Source organism: Hirundo rustica, chromosome 1 (assembly GCF_015227805.2).
Source record: "Hirundo rustica isolate bHirRus1 chromosome 1, bHirRus1.pri.v3, whole genome shotgun sequence".
Classification (NCBI taxonomy): domain Eukaryota; kingdom Metazoa; phylum Chordata; class Aves; order Passeriformes; family Hirundinidae; genus Hirundo; species Hirundo rustica.
The window spans coordinates 91,025,866-91,051,988 of record NC_053450.1 but is presented as its reverse complement, the minus strand read 5'-3'; the positions used below and the strand labels follow the sequence as shown (position 1 = coordinate 91,051,988).

Below are 26,123 nucleotides of genomic sequence, written 5' to 3'. Positions count from 1 at the left end.
AACATTTTAACTGTGAATATGAAAAGTGTCAGCTCCTCCCGTGCACTTCCTGTTGCTCCACCCTGAGCATCAAACTCCTTTTTACCTCACCAGAGGTTCATGTTACCTGAAGTTTCTTTTTGTCAGCTGTTTGCATCAGAAACGATAAATCGAGCTGTTAAGAAGACAAGTCTTATCTGCCAGAAAGAAAAACTCCTAGGAGCTGAAGGCTTAAAGCACAATTTTCCCACTGCCTCCATTAAGGACACTTCTGTTGCAAGGAATCTCCACACCTCTGTTTACAAATGTACCCCTGTCCAGGAAGCTGACCCACATTTTGCCCAGCTTCTTTCAACTAACACAGCTTTTGTAATGTTTTAGCAAGACTCGCTGCTGTCCAAACTTTGGAAGTGAGAGAAAGGGAATTTATAAATCACCACCCCAATTCTGACTGAAGGTTGCCTGGCACAGAAAACCACAAATAATGTTCCTCCTCTCATCTAATGCACCCCTCACTCTCCAAACAGATTTCTTCTATTACTAGTGCAGTAACTTGGTAATAAGTTGCGCTACTGCAATAAACTTTATTTGCTATAGTAGGGAGGGTTTCTCTTTTATTTAAAGAGCTGCCAGGAAAACTCATTAGAAATAAATAAAAAACAGTACCTCTGGTTTCCTTAGTCTGTCTCTAGTTCTGACACCTCAACAGGAAAAAAAGCTAAAGGCAATTCTGTCATGTTGCTTATCTTTTTCCTCTTGACCTTTGTGCCATCGGGTGCCTCTGAAACATTCATCAGTGTCTGTAGCTGGAAACAGCAAAGCTGATTAACAACAAGAAACATAAAACTCACTGAGAAGAAACCTGATAGCATCAATACAGCCAGTTTGAATAAAAGTATCTGATAGTCCTTCCCAAAATATGTATCTAGGGTCAACATACCTAGCAGGCTGCAAACAAACCTGAAAGAAATATGAATGAACAAGTTGTTCAGAAGAATATTCTGCTACAAAGGGCTCATGATTCCTCTCAACTAACCTACAACGACCAGCAGCCTTTCTTTTTGAATGCATGCTCCAAAAAGAAAATGGGAAAAAACCTCCTCCTAGAACAGCTTAATTTATATTCTCTTCCTCCTGCTGCTGCTACAAACATTATCAGCTCTGAGAGAAGCATTGGTAGGTCATGAGATATTGTTAGGGTCGTCACGGGTGCAGCAAACCAGCTCACCAGTGATGCTAACTATCACAGCAGCACAAGAAAGCAGCAGTGAAACACAAGAAGCGTAAGAAAAGCGGGAAAAACTACTCACAGGCACGAGGACACCTATGTTTTGATCAGCTTCACCCCAGACACAACTTGCAAATAGTAGGGCAGCTTTCACGCCATGCTATATAAACCCGTGAAGGCTGGGCTTGGTTCCCAATGCTGCTTCTTGGTTTCACTGGAAGTCTCTTGGACCAAGCAGAGTTGCCAACAAGGATCAGAAAATTCTCCAGCTGGCACCACCAGGTTAAAGATAAGGAACCATAATACAGTGCTGAAGTACAGGAGATGCTTTTTGTGGTCTCATGGACCATACTGGTACCGTGATCATTAACAAATGCATTATTCACCTGCCTGCCTGGCTGCATTTACTTGCTCCAATGCACTGTGCACTAGGACTGCCTGGACTTCTCTAATGCCAAATCATGAAACAAAGCTGACAGCAAAAAGCTGGGGCAGCAGTTAAAGTGACTGCCAAAGAGAAATCTGTTTGCTCAGGCAAAAGCTGTTCTCAGTCCAAACATGGGAGTCATAATCTTACAGCCATTTGCTTGGAAGACAATGAAGGGAAAGCAGAACAGACTGGGAAGCTACAGCTTGCCACGATAGAGAGGAGAACAATCTTTGTGCCCAGATTTCTTTGCTCTGCAGGGTAAGTTCTACAAAGCTGACAACCGGTAGCAACATGTAGTGGCCTCAGGCGTCATGCCTGCCTATCAAAGGCTTGGATTTTAGCCCTGGAAAAATTACAGCTTCTCACTTCTCTGGAACCTATACCGGACAAGAAGAAAGCAAGAGAGTAATGAATGACCTAACTAAAAATTATTTTAATACGTAGATTGCATACTATAAGCCATAAACTCAGGAGTACATAGAGAACTGGGAGGAGATGTGGAGAAGGAAAACATTATGTATTGACAGGAACACCACAGCCACAGATGACAAAAGACAACCAGCTGGGGCTGTTACAACAGCAAAGTCATCTACTGGAGTGGTAGGGGCTGGCACACTGAATGTTAAATATGGGTCCAGCAGACAAGTCCTGGAGACAAAAGGGGAAGCTCAGCAGTTCAGGCTGGAAAAGACAGTGGGGAAAAGTCAGCTTAGGAAATCATTAGCTGAGGAGCCAGACAGCAGGAATGTGGAGAAGAGAAAGGTAAATCCAAGGAAGCTGCACAGATGTGAATAAAAAAGGTATTTAATCCTCTGGAGCAATGGTAGCTTACAGCTTCATTGCTGCCCATCCTTCTGCAGGACTTGAAGCCACCCTGGCCACCTCTCTGCTGAGCGGCAGGTGCCTGCAGGCTACTAACAAAACAGCTCATCTGCTGCCAGCTGCCAAAGCCAGTCTGCCACCCATGCATCCTGAGGATGGCTGTGGCTTCAAGGCCGGGAGAGGGGGTGAGCTGACCTGATGCACAGAAACTCCTACTACCACCCACTTTGCATCTGCACAAGCACACTGGCCCTGCAGGACTTCTGCAACATCCATTTTAATCCAATGTTGAACAACTAAAGTAAACTGCCAATCTGAAGGCCCAGAGTCATGGTCAGAGACGTTTTTCTGAAGTCCCACAAGAGACTCAAACTGTTTCAGCTTCCTCTCCCGAACGACAGCCTTGAGCTGTTCTATCCTGGCTGCTGGAAGCCTGTGACGTGAAATAAAAGCCAGGAAATATGACTTTCTGAATAAACATTTATTTGGTGAGAAATACTTCTGGTTTTTTGGCAGAGAAATGGCAGAAACCTGAAGCCCTATGTATAGCACGCCTGCAGAGAGCAATTTCTATTTAAAGGGAAGCTGCAGCTGTCTGTAGCTCTTAATGAAGAATAATGCCTAGGAATAAATTACTGCTGTTTCTGAGAGACATTTCTCAAATTAAAGCATTTCTTCCCTTTTTCCCTCTCACTATTAATACCGAGTGGCATGTACTGGGCTGTTGTTTGGAAGAACGGACACACGCAGCTCTGCTCTTTTCTCAGCAGCCTTGTAATTTCCATAGAAAACCATGGAGTGATTTAGCACACGGATAATACTGAAGTGACACAAAAGCAGAGACATCCAGAATCATTAAGTCTGCATGTGTCAAAGCTTCCCATCGCTCTTCCAAGGTGTGTACAGATCAGAGCAGAAACGAGGCATCACTTCCAACCACGCCACAAACCCGGCGTTGAGGCTCCAGGCGTGGGAGATGGCTCCTCACAGAAAACCGCCGTGAAAGGCTCGCTAACCTTCGATTTCCACCACTTGCACAAACCTCCCCCCCGAGGGGCTGCCGCGGCAGCAGGACGGGCAGGCAGAGAAGGTGATGCTCTGGGGAGAGGGTGTGCCTGGGCTGCAGCCAGCCTGGCCAGGCGGCTCAGGAAGCAGCACTGACATCAGCTCCAGGAGCTGTCGCTCCCAGACCCGTCACAGCTTCACGCGCCAGGAAAAACAGCCGGCAGCCAGGGGGGGAGTACATAGGAGATAGGACCCAGGGTAAAGGAAGCAAGGAGGGCCAAGGAACAGAAAAAGAAGGCAGCAGCTCAAAAATGAGATGGAACTGGGGCTAAGCCATAACGCAACTATGGTCCCCCAAGCCCCTCTTCAGAGTCAGCCCTTACAGCAGCAGGTTCCCACTGAAGGCTGGGCATAGAAAGCCTGTCTGGGCTAGAAGTGGGGATGTTTACTATCCTACCATCTGCAGTTTGCCCAAAATAACAGTTATAGATATGAGATCAACTAAACACGTTTCTGTTATTGACACATACTGGATTTAGAGATTTATTTTCCGTTTCCCACAAACTGTGCCAGAGGTTTTCACATAAGCACAGAAAAAAAAATAATGTGAAGAAATGCCTGCAAGTGAGGAACATGAAGAGTTTATTCACTGCTCCTGTTAGAATGTGTTTGTGCTTGTGTGGCTAGCACTCCAAAAAAGTTGTGGCATATGTTTTCAGAATGGAAAAAAACCCCCTCAGGATGCCTACATCCTACCAGAAAAATTACAAAACCATATGATGGAACACACAAGGTATCCTCCAGCAAGAGCAAAGGAGTCTTGTCTTGCTTCATTTTCACCCCTGCTAAAATAAACGTTCTTCCTTAATGAACCCTCCTAACATCCCTTTTTGTCTCTCCAGAAGTGGAATATGGACTTGATTTGTACAAGCACAGCTATTCCAGAAATGCATTTCAACCCAACGAAGAGAGCAGGAAAAAGGAAGCGAGAAATTTGTACTGTTTAGTAAACAGGCAGTTTCTAGGTGGATACAAGACACTGGTCCCAATTTACTGCATCCCTCCCTCCTCACACCTCCCTTCCTCTGAAATTTGCCTGGGTGGCAGAAGGAGGCAGCAGAATGGAAGAGAACAGCTACCACTTGCCGTGGGAAAGGTTTGATCATTTTCCTCACACCTTAACATGACAACAACCTGCAAACAGGGAAGAGAGAGCAATATTTTTCAGTAAAATTACTGTATGCTAGTATTTCCATTCAGGAGAACCACTACCTCCTCACGTCTGGTATTCTTGTCTCCCTGAGAGGTTAAAGGAAAGAGGCGAGGAGGAGCCTAGCTACCTGCCTCCTTCACGCAGCAGTGTCCTCCAAGCAGCAGCCAGGTGATGAAATACACTCTCAAGGAACTGCTAAAAAGTTCTCCATTACCTACAAATGAATCCTCAAAAGAAACCAGTCCTGAATGCCAGGGTAAGAGCAATTCTCAAGAACACTTCTTCCCATCCCTACCTGGTGAGAAGAGTGCTGCTTTTTCTGAACAAACCCAGGCCTCCTGAGTGTAATCACGGTTTTGGCACCACAACAGCAGAACATCACACTGTGCTTTAAGTGGGCTGATTTTAAACCATTTAGGACAGGGCAGAATGTAATGATAACACTAACGGCATCTTCAACAGATATTCCATCCCCCATAATGACTGATGATTGCCTCTTTCAGTTTATCTGGCTGATCTGGCACACCACATACCTTATGGAACCCAGGGAATGCTCTTCTTCACCTGAGGTGGTGTTGCTGTTGCAATCAGTGGAGGTGTTTGCTACATCTTGAAGAAATATCTCCTGTTATCCCAACAGCTCTACATGCTAGGATGGTTATTATTATTATTATTATTATTATTATTATTATTATTATTATCTGTCCTCTCCCATTCTAGGATGTCAGCATGCAACGTAAGCTCTTGAGGTTTTAAAGAAGCCTTTCAAAGTGTGGGAATAAGCTGATATGGCCACTCTGCTTGGATACACCGACAGTGAGAAGCTCCATATCTCAGAGGCCCCTCATTCATCTTAATGAGCTACTAACTTGGCAGCTTAGTGGTAACGAGTAAGTAACAATTCCAAATGTTGGCTTTGTTAATTATTTCACTGTAAATCAAAGCATGTGGGAAAGGCAAGGGATACTAAAAATTTTTCAGAGACGTCTCTAATATTTATTTTGGAGCTGGCTCTTGGGAAAACAGCATCACTTAGACTCTGTCTCAATCTGCTTCCCGAAGCCTGAACCCAAAGGAAAAAGCAGAGCAAAGGAGGGCATCCAACTCTGAGGGAGCTAGAAGGCATGCCAGAAAATATATTTACTACATTAATAGAAAGCGCACAAACTAGTTTGCTCAAACTGGAAGAATCTGCAGCTTGTTTTATCACTACTAACATCTTGGAGGACCACTGCATATTTTTGGCCTAAGAATTAAATACTGACTTGCCTAACTTGGAAATCCCCATGGTTCTTTCTTAAGAAAAAAAAAGTAAGGATTATTCTAAAACCTGTCAGGCAGAGAACTAATTTTCCTCTTTTTGTGAGAATGTTTGCATTTGATCTGCATGTTTGCCCATTTCAACCCAGAAAAGCAGTGGGCTTCATAGGAAAAACAATGAACATAAAAATATTCATGCCTTCTCTTTAGCCATCCCTCATGGGAACATTTTCTTTTATTAATGCCACAGATGAATCAAGGTCTCAGTTGACTGACTGTGTTTCCCTCAGAAAGGTGTGCTACTCCAACTCCCATGAACACAAACCTCTGAGAGGAGCACTTGTATTGGAAATAAACTAGTATAACAAACTGACCCACAGGAGTTTAGAATACCAGGCAGAAATAACTACATTTGCATTCCTCTAATTTGAAAGTGGTCAAATAATTTCAACCATTGTACGTACAAGCATGCATAAAACTCCTGAATCTGACCTGTAGATTCATGAACTGCTATCCATAGTATTTTTCATTCTTGTTAGGCTACACATTCACATGGCCTTCCAATGCAGGCTCACATACTTAACTAAAAAGCAATAGCAGTATGACAAATAACTGTAGCAGTCCAAGGAAAAGAAACCCATCATCCTTCCTTAGGTAACACTAGTTTTCCCTTAAACCCATTAAAAGGAGAAAAAAAAAAAAAAAAAAAAAGAGGGAGAAAAATGCAAGTCTTTGGTGTTCAGTGCATCACAGAGAAGAGACCAAACACTACAGGGCAGATACAACCTCCCAAAGGACACAACTGGAAGTATTTGTTACCACTGCTAGGAACTCACAACATTCACTATGTTCCTCTTGAGGGAATTCTGGATTATCCTTTAGCATGAAGATCTTTCAGAAGCTGCTGGATTGTTCACAAGGCCTCACTGGCTTTCCTCTTTCAAATAAAGTAAAGCAGAGCTGAAAAACAAAAGCAAAACCAAGTAAGAAGGGAAGGCAAGGAACAAAAAGGGGAAAAGCCATAGAGCTGTTTAACAAATGAACAATCGATTCCTACATCTCCTTGAAGCAAATGCATTTTTAATGAGCTCCCAAGATGGAGATTCCACTACAAAATGAGTGTATCGCAATTACTGATCTAGGATAGGAAGAGTCATTTGCCCTGTACATATTACTACAAAAAATTAAAACCCAGTTCAGAATTGCTGAAGCAGATACATAATTAAAATAATTCTTGGATACTTCTGTTGCTGTAACAAGAGAAAGAAAGAACTACTTTGAGCTGCTGTTTAGAAAAGTGTCTGCAAACAAAGTCCAAAATGTGCAGAGCGATCCACACAGGAAGATTTTTGTTCTCAATTATCCCCTCTAAGGGAATGCAAACACCTATCTATTTCCATGGTTATCTGCAATGTTATAACAGAGGAGTACTGAATCCAAAAATACACACACACATGCAAACACACACACACGTTCTTGCTGTTCCTCAGTAGGAAATATTTTTCATATTTGAGACTTTTAATATAGTGTGGTTCTTTCATTGGTCGTTTGTTTGGCTTTTTTTACCTACTGCCCCAGATATCAGACTATCCTCAACCTTTTTACTGGGGTCTGAGGAAACTGTTGGGTTTCATTTTTATGCGAACCCCACAGAGAATGCTTAAAATAGAGTGTATATTTCCACTGCCCCAAATTGAACATTTTTTTCCTTGAGCCAGGTTCCCATGGTCTTCTTGGGCTTCCTAAATTCTTAGTTTCACTTTGTGCCACCATCATTTCCTACCTCCTTGATCTAAGGCTTCTCAAACATTTCACATGTCACTTCAGGATTTGTGCACATGGATCCCATCCTACCAGCCTTATGGGGGAATCCATGTCCTCAAAACCAAAACATGTGCAGGACAAAACTCTACACCTCAGACAGTGTAAACTCTCTTCACTTGTTGGAGGAAACGAGGCAATCTAGAAAATTATTTATTTGACCTATCACGCATCTGGTTTAGGACAGGATGATTCACTCTCTAGAAAGGTCTGGTTCTCTCCACAATGTGAGTCTAGACACTGAGCTCAGATTAGATGCCTACATATGAATGCAGATGAATCTCGTATTACTTGAAGACAGGAAACAAGTCAGACAGATGGACAAGTGCAGTTCGTGGGCAGAAGAGCAGAAAGAAGACAATGAAATGACAAAAATAAGTTGCTGTTCAAAAGAAGTTTACACCTGTGGCTTTTTTAGTTGAACATACAAAGCAAGAACAATGAAACCTTCCAAAGCCCAAAGCAGTATCTGCCCAGCTGATCCAGTTATGGTGTAAGACTACTCCTGGATTTACTGGCTAAGGCTAAGCCCTCATGGAGCAGTGTCTGTAAACCGGCATCCAGGTGGCTGGGACTCAGGCAGGCACCTGGCAATGATGATGACAGTGACCACTAGTCTCAAGGTACATGAGTCTTCATCCTCTCCCTGATGGACTGCAGCAATGCAAGATACCCATTACAAAAATCTTCCCAGTTTAAGACAACAGTTGTTTCTTGGGAACTACAACTCCTGTGTGACAGAGGCACTGCTACCTCAAGAGCCTTCAGATACCCAGACCCAGGCTACACTTCCAAGACTTTGGTCAACAGCTTCTCTCTTCTACTGAAGTGGGACTCCACTGCTTTTCTGACAGAGGGACACAACATCAGGCATGGTCTCATAAGATTTTTAACTTTAGAAAGGAGACCAAAGAGAGAAAAATAATATAGACATATTTAAAAAAAGCTCTTGAAACTTTGCTTAAACCCAAAACAATTTATTTTCAAGCCTTTTTTTTTTTTTTAATTACAAGAATCTCACAATTAAAAAAACCTCCATCTCAGCTTGAAATATTCAAACCATTTTCCTTCTAAGTTAAAATGAAAGACTTCAGCATTTCCACATTATTTATTGGGGGGGGGCTTTTCCCCCAATAATTTGGCAACCCTAAAAGTTGCGATTTTTAATCCTTATCTCTTGTCATTCAGCATTCAGGGGAACCTTTAAATGGAGTCCAAATGACTATGAGAAAATATTTAACATTTCCAACAAAAATAGATGGTTTCCAATTATTTTTAGTAAGAGCAGGGAAGTTTACTCCTTGCGAACTCCTGCTTGGATAGACTCCTGTGAGCCTCCCTCGAGAGTCAGCTGTGCGTAACCCTGGGCTGACACCCACCACGCTCAGTGACTAAGTCCTTCTACTAACTCCAACAAGTGGGATTAGGATTTTGATTCTGTTCAGTTAGCAAGGTTCCAATTGCCCAAACCAGGGCTTGGCTCACTGAATCAGGAGTGAGGCTACTTGCTAGCTACGCAGTGATCTTGCTGTCAGCCTGGAATGTGTCTTACAGACCCCAATGCAGGGACACAGGAACAGGTGACAAGCAGCACCTGTGCAACACAGTGCAGTGGTGGTACTCTGGGGCAGATACCTTCTCCATGCACTCACATTTCAGAGGGAAGATGACATGAAACAAGGTAGTTTACGCCTCAGGCAAAAAAGGGGCAAGAGACCTCGTATTTACAACAAGGTGCCTTTGTACCATGTGCACAACCAGTTATTATGAAGCAGATGATGCACTATAAATTCACAAGCTAGTTTAGTTTGCTACAACTTGCTCACTTGACCTTACCCACAGGCACTTCACTCTGTGAGAGCCAAGGCATGTCTGCCTGCAAATGTTCCCAGGCACTTTTATGTTTAAGATTCAAAGACAGCATAGCACAAAACTCAGGGGGCATGGAGAGATGCTGCTTCTTGAAGCACAACCCTCACCTGAAGAGCAGAGCACTTAGTCCCTAATTGGGATAATCTTTTTAATATGCAGATCTGATAGGCTCTGATGACATGGAACATGTAAAACAATCGTAACTCGGAGGGACCAGCAGAGAAAGCTGGTTCCCAGTACATTTAGGTCATAACCAGACTTTGTGACTTTAGTTTCAATGTGATCAACAAATCATTTTCACATACATGGTTACCGATCACATCTCCTCTATAAATGGGAAGCATTACCAAGGAAGCTGTTTTTCATGGCCCCACAGCATTATGGTTACTCAAATATCACAGCATAGCCCTGTCTTTGAGAGCTAAAAGGGACACTGTGCTGACAGATTAGAAGTGTAATCGAGACATGAACAGATCTCAAATCAAAGAACATGGAAGTACTTCTCTGGAGTATTTTGAGACTAAAATTGGACCCCAGGGCAATCAACAAATAAGGACTGTAGTACAAGCAAGCAACTGCAAATTGGCAAAACCTGAAAACCAGAAGTTGGCTACGTGCAATATCCTGTATTTATTCCAAGAAAAGGTCATGCTCTTCCATCTTGCTTTGAAGATCAAGCAGTGAGAGATTACTGTTTTACTAGTCCTTTCATGCACGTTTTTAATTGTCATCCCTTGCTCTCTTGCATGACATAATTTGGTTTCTCTAATTCAAAAATCAGCCTAAGCTAATAAAACTGTTAAAGAGACTGCAGTCTTGTGCCCAAGTTGTTTCGTTGTTCGCTATTATCCCTCAACTAATCCTTCAACTCAAATAAAACCGCAATTCATTTCCTGCTTTATTCTCTCTCTACATGCAATAGTTTTAGACAGGTTCAATCCTGCCTCACCACAAATGGGAAAGGCGAGGTTTTATCTTCCTGGAGTGTGCATGATTTCAATTACCTAATGTGTGTATCATCTATCATGACAGGAAAAAAATTTCTAAATTATTTTCAACAGGTTTAGCTGACTTTACACAACAAGAAAGGATTCTAATGGAAATAAAAAAATAACTTAAAAAAACCCCAAAAACCAACCAAGAACTTACTAACTTTTAGATTTCAAAAATTTCTCTACACCAGCCATGCCAAACTTTGCCCATCTGAAAACCTTCTGATATTTTGTCTAGTGTGCAAAGGCTGCTGTTGATGTTCTGCTAGTGAAAAAATTCCTAAAATCCCAATTATGTCCACTCTAATGTTATGGTGAAACAATATCACCTTAGGGCAAAAGAGGTTTTGTTTGCATAAAACAGGCAGGCATCACTCTGATTTCTCTTTAGCATCCATTCCTCATCTGAAGCTTGATCCTCCATGGCTTTGTCATGTAAACAAACATTTCCCATTGCTTTGCATGTGGTCCACAGTGAAATGCCCAACTTCACAAGGTGTTACACCCACTTTCTGCAGGGTGAATAACTGTGTCTGGGTGCATGGGAACAGTAAATCAAGTTGTTAGCACTTTGCATATCCTGGGGGTCCTAAACCAGAAAAACAGCATGCAGATTATGAGGTTCAGGCAAGGGAGCAATCCATCCTGCCTCACAATTTGTAGCAGAGGGAAGAACATCTATGTTGCCTTCCCCATCTCTGTGAGCATGGAACATCCCAGCCCAGCACATCTTTCCTGTGTGAAAAGCATCTCCAATGTGAGTGCTTACTCAGAGGGAAAATGCAGGACAGGAACATCTATCTGCAAACACTACAGAGATGGGAGCAGCACGTGGGGCTGAAAGGGCAAGGCTACAGCTCACACCCTCCAGTGCAGGAGCCACTACTGGAAGATGGCCACTGATTCTGCACAACGAACTTTAGCTGTGAGTCATCTAGAAATCTGTGTCCCGAGATTTAATCTAAAGACCATTATTCATCATTGCTTCACCCACAGCAGAGCAGGTATTTTTCACGACTTAAGGCTCAGGTAAACCACCCCTCATTTTAGCATCAACCTTTGCGAACAGACTGAGAGTTTTCAGCCATGCTCACTGGACTCATCTGCCATTCCCAACCTCTTCATCTGGAAACCATGGAAGCAAGTTTGCTTCCAGAGCCATCTCCACTGCTTGTTACCCATTCCCTGACCTCAACACCTTTGAAAAGTGATTGGAAAACAGATGAAGGTTCATCACCACAGCAGTACTTAGGAAAAAAACGCAGAACAGCTCCAACTCACACTCTCCATTTACACGATGCCTAATAACAACATAAACACAAATCTAACTAGGACCTCAGAGACATCACTTTTACACAAATAACAGCAATCACAGCTATACTTCTTATTTGCACTTCACTAATACCCAGTTTTTCCAAAAAGACTTGAGGTTAGACTGTGCTTAGCCTTGTGCTTCTCGTAGTGGGGTTAGTTTCTAAGTTCCATTTGGTTTTCCCCCAGCAAGACAGTACAGCATAAGGTATTAAAATAGCAAGTCAAGTTGTGGGCTGCGGGTGCAACACACAATGGCAGGTGAAAACTAAGAGGAGCTTGTTCGGGTTGTTTTGTCTAAGCGGCAACAGTGCAGACCATAAGAAGAAAAATACCTCACAAATACCCCCTATCAGATGTCAGTGATGTACTTCTTAATAAAAATCCATCACCTTATTCACATCAGCACCCACTATTTGCCACTTATTCATGGCTATCAAAGCAAGAATACTGGTAGGCGGGGGGGGGAAATTTCAACACGGATCTACATTTCTCTTAGGATGCCAACTTTCTTCATTCTCATACAGAGGTTTAAAGTAAAAACAACTCTATTGCCTGCATGTTTGTAACACAGTCACTCCTACAGGTCTTCTGAGCAGCAGAGATTGAGAAAAGAATGCAAATGGTCCATAATAATTCAGGCCCAGAGCCAGTAATGTTGAACAGATATAAGCAATAAAAATAACCACTCTGGATGCTTCTATTCCATGACATAAATATTTCTCTTTTTCTTTTATGGAAGCTATTATGGAAAAAATGCAGCTCAGCCCTGAGTGGAGACAGTGAGCCTCCTGCATATTTGAAGAACTGCAGCACCCTATTAACTTGCTACAGATGAGAGCAAGCTCAAGGGCTTTAGTAACATGTACAGACACTTCTCACACAATGGCCACAGCTCTCCTGCAAAGATGGTGTTGAAGGGAAAATCCAAATGATCTGAGTTGCAAACAGTAGCAGCACCAAAAGCAGTGGCTGAGGTTCTGTTTAACTGCAGTACTTTAAGTAGCCAGAGACAAAACCTCTTGAAGAAGACTGCCAATGCTACAACCCAGAAAACCAGAGAAGAAGCAGATCTCTGGTAGCAGCAGTACTTCCAGGAGATGCCCACGGTACCAACTCCCTGGTGCCAGTAAGATTCGAGTTTGGGCCATGGCCTTTGCCTCACTGGGTTCAGCCACAGGTGGCCAGAGCCACTCGTCTGCTACTTACACAAAGCTTTCAGGGAGCAGCTTCCCCATCTCCTCTACCCGTACAGCACGCCGAGTTGAGGAGGACCCGACTTATACCAGCTGCCAGGCTGGGGGGACACACACGGGCACAGGCACAACAATGCCACCACGTGAGCTTTGTTTCCTTAGGAAGCCAGCCCAGAACGCACCCTTAACCTTCTCCCCGCTTCCAGAGCCGCCACGTCTTCTGCGCTGCTGATGCAACGTGATACAGAGCTGGAAAACAAAGGCACTATTGACTAACTTTTTTGCAGGATTAAGATGACTATGCTAGCTTACAACAAAGATTTCAACGATTTCGACACTGAACGCTAAGTAACAGGAACACGGCTTGGCAGTAATTCCAGAGATTACCTGTTGAAACATTAATGACAAACATCTTTTGATGTGGGCTGCTTCATGTGGTGCAAAAGGCAGTGTTGTAATTATGCATTTCCTTTCTATGAATTTGGTATTTAACAGTAAAGCATTGCTGGGGGGGGGGGGGGGGGCGCACGTGTATGTTTGTGCACGTGTGTGTGTGAGACAGGAAATACTCCACAGCTGAGCCTGCAATTTTACCCGGGTGGCTGCACATAGTAAATCTGCAACGGTGGAGCTCAGCCGTTTCATTCATCCTGCACCAAGCAGAGGGCTAAAACAATTGCCACGCTTAAGACAAATGTCAGCGTGAGTCATACCAGCCAGAGCGCAAACATGTTTGCTGTCGGGTGAGTCAGAATATCACATCCTGAATTCACAAATCTTCCTATAAATAATAATTTCTGAAATTGTTGCACTTCTTTAATACAATGCAATTTTAAGTATGATGCCGGATCCATAAAGACTTTCCTGAATACAAAGAATATGGTTTTTTTCCTATTCCCTTTTGCTTCTTATTGCGTGTACCTACCTACACTAGTGGGTTGTCTACATTACCTGAAGTGGTAATTGCTTTGGTTCACACTCAGGAAAACGCAAGCAGAGCTCAAAATACATCCAAACGAGAGTCAGCCCCCGTCCCCCTAAAAAAACCCCCAAACCTAAATACAAGCAGCAGGACCTTTCACGTACTGGATATGCTCTCTACATCTTTTCTGATGCCGTAATTCTGACAAGCTTTAGCACGTTCAGCATTCAAAGAAAAGGAATGTCATGCTGGCATGAGACACAGAGCAGCTGAGAAAAGGGGTGAGAAATGCTGTGAGAGAGGCCAGGGCAGCGTGGTGCATGCAAGCAAGGAGGGACTGTGCTCCATCCACAGTGCGTGCCCCCACAGCTGAAGCACCCTCCGTGCTTCAGGGAGTGCTCAGCCTTAATACAGCACACAGAGATCATTCCTCCCCACGAATATGAACATGCCTGGTAACAAAATAATGCACTGTAATAATTGGCAATGATTATCCTTGACTGCCTCTAATTCAGGAAAGTATCTGAATCAGAAGTTATGCAAGGGCTTTTTGAAATAGGGCTGAACTCCAGGATATGACCAAATTTATGCAGGAGAGTCCTGATAAAGATATGTGTCGTGCCTGTGAGCAAGGAGGGGAAAAAGTGTTTTGGGTAAGGTTGTTCGGGGGGTGTTTCTAACTTGATTTTCAGTTGGGAATTTATTCTCATCTTACATGAAAGGGAATTCATACACATACAAATCTCCTTACATCAAATCAAGAGAGTCTTGCTTTCTTCTAATTGTTTTCTGGAATAACCACTCAGAAGTTCATTTCTGTTATCTTTCTCAAGCAAAATAAAAGGCCTTTTAGAAAAATTTTATTGCTAAAACAATGAAGTCCTCCTGGGAATGACTTCGTTATGGAAATCAAGTGACAGTCTCTTTTATCTAGCCAAGCAGCAAGTCTGCATTTATAAAAGGCATTCTATGCACAAAGTACAGTGAGTAGGAGGACATGAAAATGCTATTTTTAAACCAGATTTCAGCGTTCCTCCCATACAGATTTCCTGGAATAATAACAGCAACAACAATAATGATAATTAATAATGCCAAAAAAGGACTATCATCTTTAAAGGTGAGTGGCATGTGAGACAGCAAATTGTAGTTAAGGACTTGTAAGATTTAGGGACAAATACAAGGTTCTTTCAAATAAACTGGCATTGTGCCATGAATTCCACAGGATTTGAGATCTGCCCCCTCAATTCCATACTGCCATTTTTTTTCAAAAAAGGCAATAAATTAAGATCATGTGCAGCATATGCTGAATATCTACCATTTGTTTTTCTTGCAGCAATTGTTATTTTCAGAAACACCACTAAATGAGAAGTTAGCTGTGGAGCTAATGCTGTCACTGTGTTTGTGTAAGTGCCCACGGCAGCTTTTGGAGCTGTGGAACGAAGGGAAAAAAACCCTGAAAAAATCCAGGGCCAAGCAATGTTTCCAAATGCAACAAGAATAAGAGTACGATGCAGGCTTTGACCCAAAGCTTAAAAGAAGACACTGCAAAGATCCTTTTCTGCTTTGCTGACCTCTGGACCTGTCTCTCAGGACACTCACAGAGCAAAGACATTGAATTAACAAACACAGAAAAAGTGAGGGTCAAATCCTTCCTCTCAGCCAGGAATTCCTATCTCCACCACGCTTGGAGTGCAATTTTCCGAGGGCAGAAGTTAGCCCCGATTACCTGACGATTGTTACTCAATTCTGCTATCGTCTACCCGTGGTAATTAGAACAAGCGTCTGCGTTTCACACCTAATAAAAATGAACGAAAGTGAGCAGGCAGTAACAAAATGCCTGGGACGACGAGGCGCAAGGTGAAGCCCGCTGGCACTTGAGAATAACCCCACCACTAGGAAGAAGGCCCCATTTCCCACGAGGAGAGAGCAAGGCAGAGAAATCACACACGCTGCCCGTGCCTCTCCTACACAGCTCTAACACACGCACACGCTGTAGTCTGGCACCCACTTGTTTCAAACTCGGGAGCACCCCACAACACACGCACCTTCACACAGCCCCTGCCCATCCCCTGGCTCCTGCCGGCGCCATGAGCTACCAACCTTGTCCAAGCCATTTTCAGCCATGTTTTTAATCCAGTGCAAACCCCGCAACAGCAGCAGCATGAAACGTGGAGGAACCAGCAGCCTTGGCATGTTACCAACCCAGTGAAAAATCTGCCACCTAACTAATAAGGTATGGTCTGTTTCTGAAAGATATTAAAGGACCTTTCAGGGCATGTTTGGAGGCAATTCCACTCTCTCACTCTCCTACAAGACAAATTTTCATGTCATTAACCTTTATTTGCCTTTTAAACAGTAAAATATAAGTCTATTAAACCACAGAGTTCCAATTTGATATTTTGATCATCTCCATCTGCTTTTTGGGAAATATACAGCGGTAAGAGAGGAAAAAAAATAGGTATGACTGGAATAAGTTGGTGCCGTTTTCCTTTTTTGTCCATTGCTTGCTGCTGGTCACTTGCCTCTCTTACTGCCAGCAAGTGCTCAGCTGGGCACATCACCAATATTTAACCCTCAATAAAATTAAATCGCAATAACGCTTTGCACTCATTTAGGGTTTTACATACCACAAACACTGAAAAAAAAAAATTAACTGCACGCTCTGTAACACCCCTGCAAGGTAAATTGAGTACTGTTATTCATACCTTATGCAAAAGAGAATTTCACTGGAGATGGGATAATTGACCTGCCCAAAGCTATGCAACACAGGTGTTCCTGTTTCCTGGTTCTCTCTTTATGCCAGCAGACCGGTTTCAGCCTTTACTGAAATTCAGAGTGAGTTCTGCCTTCATTTCTGCCTCTTTCTGCTGCTGAGGGAAAGCAGGGAGCGGGTTTCTGTACCCAGGGGTATGAGTGGTACGTGGGTGCAGTGAGAGTGGCTCCTAGCTGCACTGCCTGTGGTGGGACCAGAATCAACAGGATTGCAGCACTGCTGTTTCTACCTCCCTGTGGCAAGCGAGGATTAGCTGCAGAAAATTATTTGATCTGTAATAATTTACTAATAATTTGGTAAAAGGAACACTGGAAGTCTTTTTCACAAAGGACTACCAAGTTTCAGCTTCTCCGGATGTCTTCTAGTATAGCAAGGAGGACACTAGAGGACTCGGCAGTATGCCACACTGCTCCTCTTACTCCCTCTCTTCCCCTCAACAATAAAAAGGGGTACGACTAAACAAATAAAGGTTTCATCCCAGACAAACGATGGCAGGGCAGGAGCAGAGCCCAAAGCCTGCTCCTGTGGGCTGCAGCCACCCCTGCTCACTGTCACATGGCAGAAAACGCCACACCGGGCTTGCCTTCAGCCAGCACTGCCGTATTGGATGGACCTGGACTGTTAAACCACCTTGTTGAGGTGAAAACTCTCATATGCCACAGGCTGGACAGCAGATTAATGTAGTCAGAGATCCTGTTACAACACCAGCTGTTCCTCCTGCACCACGACCAACAGGCACAGTGTAGGTGAGACCCAACCACGCTTACTGCATTAGAAGTTAAAGGGGTTTTACCTGTAAAAGATCTGTACACTTATGTGCAGTGACACAATTAAAGCAGAAATGTTAACACTAGCCCTGTGGGTGCAATTATCTGAGTTCAAAAGAGGGCTTTTACTGGTAAAGCTCATGCCTGTTCACAGACCAAGTAAGCCCTACCTTTGATCAAAGCAGTTAAGACTGGAAAAGCACTTGAACGCACTGATCAGCTCCTGAGTTAGGACAAGGCTTAAGTAGAGGGGTTTATCTCTCACAACCTCTCACTTTTAACCACGTTTGGTTGGGTCAGGGCCAACCTGGTGTAACCAGATCCTCAGCCCGAGCTGTAGGTTTTGCCTGCCCTGAAACTGTCGCTCAAGCCAAAGCCTCTTTAGCTATCACACCTAAGAGCACTGCCACCCCTTGCAGATCAGCAGATGAGCTCCATAGTTTAAGTGGATTAGCTGTGCTGAACAATTCTGCTACATCCAGTGCCTCCGTTCAGTGCTCGAGCTTCAGTCAGCAGTGATCTTTTATACAGCTGCTCCAGGAGGTTTTGCTGCAGAGGACAGAGCTGGGCAAAGGTGAAGCTTATGCTGTTCCCAGGCTATAGGAGAAAGACAAGCTTGGAGGTTGGGCTCTGTGGGCACCTCATGGAGCTAAGCAAGCCAGTGGTGTTCTTGGAAGATCACCCCCTCCCACACCCTCTCTGGCACCAGTTTGGAGTTGGCTTCCCACTACATTGTGCAACTAGGATGAAAAATGTAAGCCTAACACACCACAAACCACTTCTTATGCAAAATCCTCAGCAGTGGCGCACAGCAGAGCAGCGCATAAACCACCTCAGTAACAGGATGCCCTCCTTGTACCACCTATCTTAGTCTGGGAGGAGCAGCCTCTGCTGTGTCTTAGCAGCTACAAACCTCTGCTCCTGTAAACCTCACAATTTCCCAGGTACACCATATCTTTCTGTCAGCCACTCCTCCCAAAGGCAGCAGGCAGAAGTGCCTCCAACATAGCATAATCAGTGTGAAGTTGTAACACTATGGGGGAATGTGGCAATTCATGGAAAATGTCTTTGACCAAAAGGCAATTAGCAGTGAGTCTAAACGCAGCAGCAGAAGGGAGTGGTTTCCTAACAAAACAAGCCTTGTTTAAAAAAAAAAAAAAACAAAAACAAAAACAAAAACCCAAACCACCCTAAAACTTGCTTTCCTCAAAAAAGAAGCGTTCTCAGGACATTGAAAGCATGTGGAAAAAAAATACCCCTGTGAAGCTTTCTGTAAAGATTATTCTTTACAGACACATTTGGCAGCCCTTTCTGCTCTGTCTCCTAATGCTATTGAATATAACTATGTTAAGTCAATAAGCAAAGCCACTCAAAGGGGGGGGGGCGAGGGGGGGGTTGAGGTTTTCTAGGCCAAGAGAGGAAGCAGTGCAATAGGAAAGTTTTTAGAAGTGGGAGTTGTGCCTGCCTTGCTTCTAATTGTAGTGAAACTGTCAACCTCCACGTTGTGTTTCAAGACTTTACACTTCAAAATCATTCCCTCTGTGCTTTGAATTGCTATACTTTTAAGCTAACTACTTCTAAAAGTGCTGTTTAAGAAATGACATCTTCAACCACATTTAACGTTGAGAATAAATCTAAATTTGCAAAGTCTCATTGGGTCCCTGCAAAAGTGTAGACTTTTTTATTGTACTTGACAGCCGATCTCTTGGAAAGTATCTGTGCAGAAATTTAGTATAAATTACTTCATATCAAGACATTTAAGAGAAAATGGGGGGTTGCTATAAGTTAAAAATAATTATGCTCTTTTTACCTTAGATAAAAAGATCACCAACATTCAAGCAGCAAACAGCATCAAAACCAATTAGTAACCTTACAATCTACCTCTGTGCAGGCATGTATTAATCGTATTTCAGAATTATCTCCAAATACACACGGCTAAAACAACTGAACAAGGCTTGACTTGCTTTCTTCCTTGAAAACCACCAAACGTGGAAGCAGGTTCAGGAACTATGGTGAGAATTACAGGCACTAAGGCACTAGCTGCCTGTGGAAGAATATTCTCTGCCTCTGATCACTAAATTCTGGGAACTGCCCCATCGATGCCACAATGGTAAAATCACAGATAACTAAATTTCTCTTCAGTGTTCAAACCCAGCCCCGTAAGGAGACAGATACCTGCCAAACTGCAGAGAGCTGAGGGAGCCTTGTGCTTTCCAAGTGCTCCTGCACACATTTGAATGGCACGGTAATTATGAGGCCATGCTCCTTTCATGCTGTCATGAAACACAGAATATTTATGTTGCTTCATATTTAATGATTTTAAAATATGGAAGATCATTTCAGTGGAGTAAAAGCAGAATTAGTAATGCTCAGATATATTTACCCTCTGTTGCTCAGTGTGGTAAAACTAATTCAGGGTAAAGGTTTACTGCTAAATTCTTGGGGAGAGAGAGGCAAGTAAGCAGCTCAGAACATGCAGGCTCAGAGTCAGGAGAAGCTATTTTCTACCTAGTGTGATAGTGCCCAGCACAAGGAGGCCTCAAGAATGACTCCAGTTCCCAAGAATACTTTCACCAAGCAGAAAATTATACTGTTCCTTGTGGGGCTGAACAACTTCGAAGTACTATCTCGAGGTCCGCTAAAGCTGTTCTAGATGCCAGGTTTCAATTTAAGACTATCTATTTTTCATATCCTTCTCCCAGACTGCTGTGTCCCCAGTTTAAAGGAGGCCAGCACACTACTCACTTAACCCTGAGAAAAAAGCTCCTACCGCTGCTCGGGAATGACTGCCCTCCACATCATCTGGAAATCACACTAATCACCTTGCAAGGAAGTCCCACCCCACTCTTTGCTCCCTGCATGATGGATGCTGGGCTGGGCTGAGCTGAGGTGCTACAAACAAGCTCCTGCAACAGCACGGGTTATTTCTGCACCTGAGAAGGAGGGGTATGTGGCCTTCCCTCTGCACTCTGCTCATTATCATATCTCCATGCATGGATATGATTCCTCCTCACCTCTTCCCAAACTAACAAAAAACCCAAACCCTTAAACAGACAGGAGCAATGATGGCAAAGAGGCGTCTGCTCCAAAGTCCAGCAGTAGCTCAGGCAAGAAGTGAGGAAACACGGCCATGTCACAAAGGAAACAGCTGAGCTACTGCAAACAACTGCAACCCTTTTGACTTAACCAGAAAGTGCCCAACCCAATACTAGTTTCCAAGTGGAAAGGCTGCCCTCCTCTTACCATGCAGACTTCAGCAGAGCTGGATCACCTTCTCAAATATCCCTCGTCTGCCACAGCAGTCCAGCAAACATTGCCATCTAATCATTCCCACAGTACATGAATCCCTTCCTGGCTTGGCACAAGGTGAGTACAAAGTTTTTGCTAATCTTGCATTTATAGTCATTTCCCCTTCCCCGTCATACCATGTGAATCATCCCCGTTTCCAAGCCTCAAAGAGTTAATGGAAGAAAGAACCACCCTACCACATGCTTCACTCAAGGGTAAGTGGACTGGCCAGCGACCAAAGCAGATTGTTAAAGACTGCACCAAGCTCCTGATTTTTTTCTCTCAACTGCAATAACGTAAGGCTTGAATGTGGACATAAATGTAAACCTAGACCACATCTGCTGATATAGCAAAGTCTTTGTACTTGCACAACTGCCATTAGCTGTACACAAAATACTTAAATTTCATGAATTCTTCTACATTCAAAAGCTGACCTGCAGTCTGCCCGAGGCAGCCAATGTGAACTGCGGGCTCAGCAGAATTGCACATTAAAGACAGAAGGGAAACAGATTATAATACAAAATCAGACTGCTAGGAAAGTGAATCATTTGTGCAACTGTTAAACACTCAAAGTATTATGGGCACACTTTACCACACCAGATTAAAACACAGCTCTGGTGGTTCTCTTCTGAAAGGCACCATAACAGGTAACAAGTTTGTGTTATTTGCCCCTTTCATCACAGGCATGAAGAAAACCAGTGCCTTCAGGGCTCTGTCATATTCCACTATTAACCTTTTCTTTTGAATTAATTGAAGGTACTCTGCTATTTGAAGATTTCTACCTTCCCATAATTGCATTAATAGCTTGGAGCAGAGTGTACGTGCATATGCAAAACACTTCTTCCCAAATATCTCTCAGGGAACTTCACCCGTGCATCTTTGCCATAAGTGTTCATGCTTCTTCTCATGAGATAGCTTCAATATAGTATTTTAATTCTAACTTAGTTTTTGGTAAGATACTTCCACCTTGCATTCACACCTGTCAGATATGGATTGTGGAGTTCCCCTGGTCAACTATTACCAAACCATTTGAAAGCTTCTCCATTGCCAATCAGGTATAAGCAGTTAGGACCTTCCTAACAGGACTCCATCTCTAGATAGTTTCATTTTGAACAGCATAAATTCCCTTGGGCCAGTTTATTTCCATGTTGGTTCATGCTCTGCTCTGTTGTGACCTCTAAGGAGAACAACTCAGGGACTCATCTGTCCCAAAGCCATTTGTCTGCTGTTTTAGATTCCTTCGTATTTCAAGTCTACCATAACTGACCTATAGGCATGAAATCCACTCTGGGATGTGACTGGTGACCCTTTCTACAGTTTGTATTAACATGATTATTTACATGATCATTATTAACAAGAGGAAAATATTTTAATCTGCTAGCAAATTCAATTTTTATATCTATGATCAAGAGAATCATGTCTACAAATAGATGTCTACTCTTCCATGCTGGGCTTGGAGACACAAAACATGATGTATTTCTTAGCTGTCCCCATGGCACCTATACCTAATACTGCAATCTCAAATTACGCAGAAGTCTGTGGTAACCCAGTCTGTTTTCAGTTATCCAGTTCCTTTCTAGTTCACAAATAGTTTAATTTAAAAAAAAATCCATCAAGAATTTTTGGTGCTTCCACTCAGCGTTGCTTAAATTTGTGATTCATGTGGGAAGCCATTGCTAACATCAACAGTAATGACAACAACAACAAGTCGCTGCAACAAAAACACAGAAACTACAGTTGGGACTTTGGGTTGGGAGGCACAGTGACTTTGCACAGGAATTGCACACACCCCATCTACTGGCTTTTCAGAAGACTGAGAATTTTAACAGCAGCAAGGCAAGTTTACCTTGCATTGGCATTATTTACCAAGCAATGCCTGGGAGGTTAGTGCTTGATGGAGGTATAGGAGACCATCACCTATCCCAGGAGAGCCACAAAGCAATCCAGAACTGACAAAACTGTTCAGAACCTGCAATGGTAGAAATACAGGTCAGAGGCTAAGAAAAGTAACCCAAATCATCACAGCACCTTTAACATTGTGACAGAAACCTAATAAAGAATCAGAGAAAATGTTCCAGCCGACAAAGGGGTTGGTTAGGCTGAGTGCCTGCTGTGAGGCCTGCCTTGCTGCCCTTAAGGGGAGGGGCAGGGGCAACATCCAGCAGAACAGATACAGGCAGCAAACACGCACCTGCAGCAGACACTTTGGTCAGTGCGGCTGTTGTGCCACCTCTGCAGCACCCAGTGAGCACAGCCATTGTAATTTTTAATTCAAGAAGGCTGCATGCCACATCATTAGAAGAATTCACAGCAAACTTCAGTCACTGAGTCAGAAATGGAACTCAAGTTACACTCTGTCAATCAGGATGTTTGATCATGGCAAATCAAAGAATCTGCTCAGCTCTGCTGAAAGCTTCCCAAAGCCAGTGCAATCTCCCACACCTCCAGTAGTCTGCAATGCCTTCGTGGCAGATGGTGAAAGGGCTGAGAGTAAACCCAGCGCTAACAGCAGCTGGGAACACTGATAGTTTTGCCACTGGAGTGTCAAATTGTGACTCTTTTCCCAACAAATTAGCGAAGTTAATATATGGTACCAATACCAATGTTACCAGCCAGAGTCTGCCTGTTCATTTCTAACTCTATAGTTGCAGGGAAGGGCTCACAGAGGTGGCCAACAGCCACCACAATGTCAACCTGTGGTCTTAGGAGACTAAATATATTTAAATGTCAATACACTCCTTACATGAAACTTGCATCAACAGGTAGGCTGTTACTGACAGTTGAGTGAAATACATAGTGGTCCATGATATAGATTAGGGGGATTTTCAATATCTCTTCACTTTTCATCCTGGATTTCAAATGAGTTTCTTTAGGAAGCATTTAGTACTAATATACCAGTGCCTTGTCACACAAATGCATAATGGACACAATCTAGTAAAAGCCAAAATCACAGAAACTTTATTTGCATATAGGGCCAGAGATGTTCTGAAAACAGACTTTTCAGTTATCTACGAAGTTTGGAGGAACTCAGTGTTACAGACAGAAAATTAGGTTTTTCCTTCACTTGCGCCTGTCCTCCTCACAGACCAAAGCCTGCTCTTGCATCCAGTGTGACTTCAGCAGAGTGGACTGGGATCAGAGCGATGTAATGCATCACATGTCCAGTTTTGAAGCAATAGATCAAGTTTTGTTTTAAAATGCTGTCTTTACTCAGAGCATTTTAAATCAACTGTTCAGTAAGAGGCTACTGTGGCTGCTCACCCCTTCTTTCAATTTTCTGTGCAAAAGTTGTGAAGGCACAGTACTGTTTTAAGATGCACACCAGCCAAGGAGAGTAGAGTGATGTGAAACTGGTATTAGTGTTTTGTCAGTACCAGCAAAGGTGTGTCTGCACAAAGCTGTGATAACTGTCAGCAGCTCAAAGCAATTTAGATCTTTGCTTGTTTGTGTGCCAGGCAATCTTAAAGAGCTGCAGAACTTTCTCCTCTAAGCATTAACATCTCAGTAACTTCAACTATATAAATGCCCCAAATTAAAATAGCATTGTCATAATTTTCTAGGAATACACCACAGTTTGGATGACACATTATTCCAGCACTCAGTTTCTTCTGGACCTGAAGGCATCCTAGAGGTCTTAAAACTCAGCCTTTCTTCAGCTCCAACTGGAGCCAGACCAAGCATTCAGTGCTGGCACCAGACCCACTGCAGCGCCAGACCACTTCAAAAACTAAGCCAAGAGCTGGGGAGGTGTTTTTAGGAACCCTTGCAGAAGGCACCTCTGCCAACAAGGTTCAGCAAGGTTTCTGCTGGTGACTTGAGAAGACATATTGAATGTCAGTTGGCATGTTTATCTTCTTTAAACACTGAGCTTCCTTTCTAACATCTAATAGGGCAGATTACTGGTTTAATACAAATGGAAACTGATCAAAAGATCCTAGATTATCTGGGTGGCTTACCTTAAAACCCTTTCCTGCTTCAGTTTCCACACAAAATGTATCAAAACAGTAATCCTATGAATGGAGAGCCTATCAACTAATCATTTAAGAAGATGAGGAAAACTACGGGGTGTGGGTAAAAATGCCAAAAATCTCCAAGACCAACTGAAGGACCTGCTCCACAAATTTTCACAAGGACTACTTTGGAAAACAAAACCTAGAGAAGCATACTATATAAGGCCATTTGAAAATTCTATTCCTTATCTACAAAAGGCAGTTTCTTCTCAGTTGCCATCATGGTTCATTTGTTTAAGGACAAAAGTAGCTGGCAAACTAGCATAAAGAAAAGGAACAAGCAAACACTGGCATTTTAAGCGTTGTCTATAAGCGAAGATAGGCAGCAGTGGTCAAGTGACAACTGACCAGCTCTCTTTCCATGCCTATGGGAAGGGACGCCAGCTGGGAACAATCTGGATCAAGGCTATCAATCCATTTAAACGCAGAAATGCTTTCGTGATATCAAGGCCAAACAAATACTTCTTTTTGTCTGCACACTTTTTACAAGACCTGAACAGTAACTTCAGAACAGAACACAGATGCCTGTTAACAAAGCCAACAACAATTACTGCTATGTCTAAGAACCAACAAAAAAACCACCGGTGTATTCCAAAGGCATTTGCTCACAAAGCAAACTCACTCCACACAAGCCCAAGCACAGAAACGTGATAGCATCTCATTATTTATGTTCTCTCAGCAGGTTGTACCGGGTCCTCCAGATTCCATGCTTGCCTTTGAAAGCAATTAAGTTTCTAGCACTTCTGGGAGCGACAAAACCTCTCACTATGAAAACCTGCATGCTGCACTTGTGCTGAGTCTACAGCTTGGAAGACTGAAACAAAAGCACCACAAGAGGTGTGAACTTCCTCCACTTAACTCATCCGGGAGGATTAGCATGTGAAGGGCCATCTCAAAACTTTAAAGCTATTTCCAAATTTGTCCAATGCTCATAGAGCCAGCCGCCGCTGTGATTTGGAGAGCATTTGCAAAGCCCGTCTCCGCTTGGAAAGAAAAAATCCCTTTTCTCCTCAGCCTGCACACAGGAAACTCTACAAGTTCAGCTAATGTGAACTATTCTAATTGCTCACAAGACAGAGTACCCTTACTTACATCAGAGCATGTCCAGACACCTCGATGAAACCTGGGTCCTGCTGTGCTACGCACTGTACAAACACCTGCTCCATGGAGTTTACAACTTGCACAGAGTAAACTGTACCTAAAGGAAGACAAGGGCAAGAAGCACATGTAGAGA

At 43.2% G+C, this 26,123-nt stretch overlaps 1 protein-coding gene across 29 annotated transcripts in view; it reads right to left on the bottom strand.

Annotated features, from left to right (window-relative positions):
• ATXN1 (ataxin 1) overlaps positions 1-26,123 on the bottom strand; it is a 257,325-nt gene that overhangs the window by 85,395 nt on the left and 145,807 nt on the right. For 27 of the 29 annotated variants that reach the window (XM_040073518.1, XM_040071661.1, XM_058419630.1 and 24 more), the window contains one exon: positions 6,774-6,897. The gene's annotated coding sequence lies outside the window, so the exon portion shown is untranslated. Of the gene's footprint in view, positions 1-6,756; positions 6,898-25,981; positions 26,088-26,123 lie in introns of those variants that run through there. The other 2 variants (XM_040071901.1, XM_040073349.1) reach the window with 2 other exon arrangements.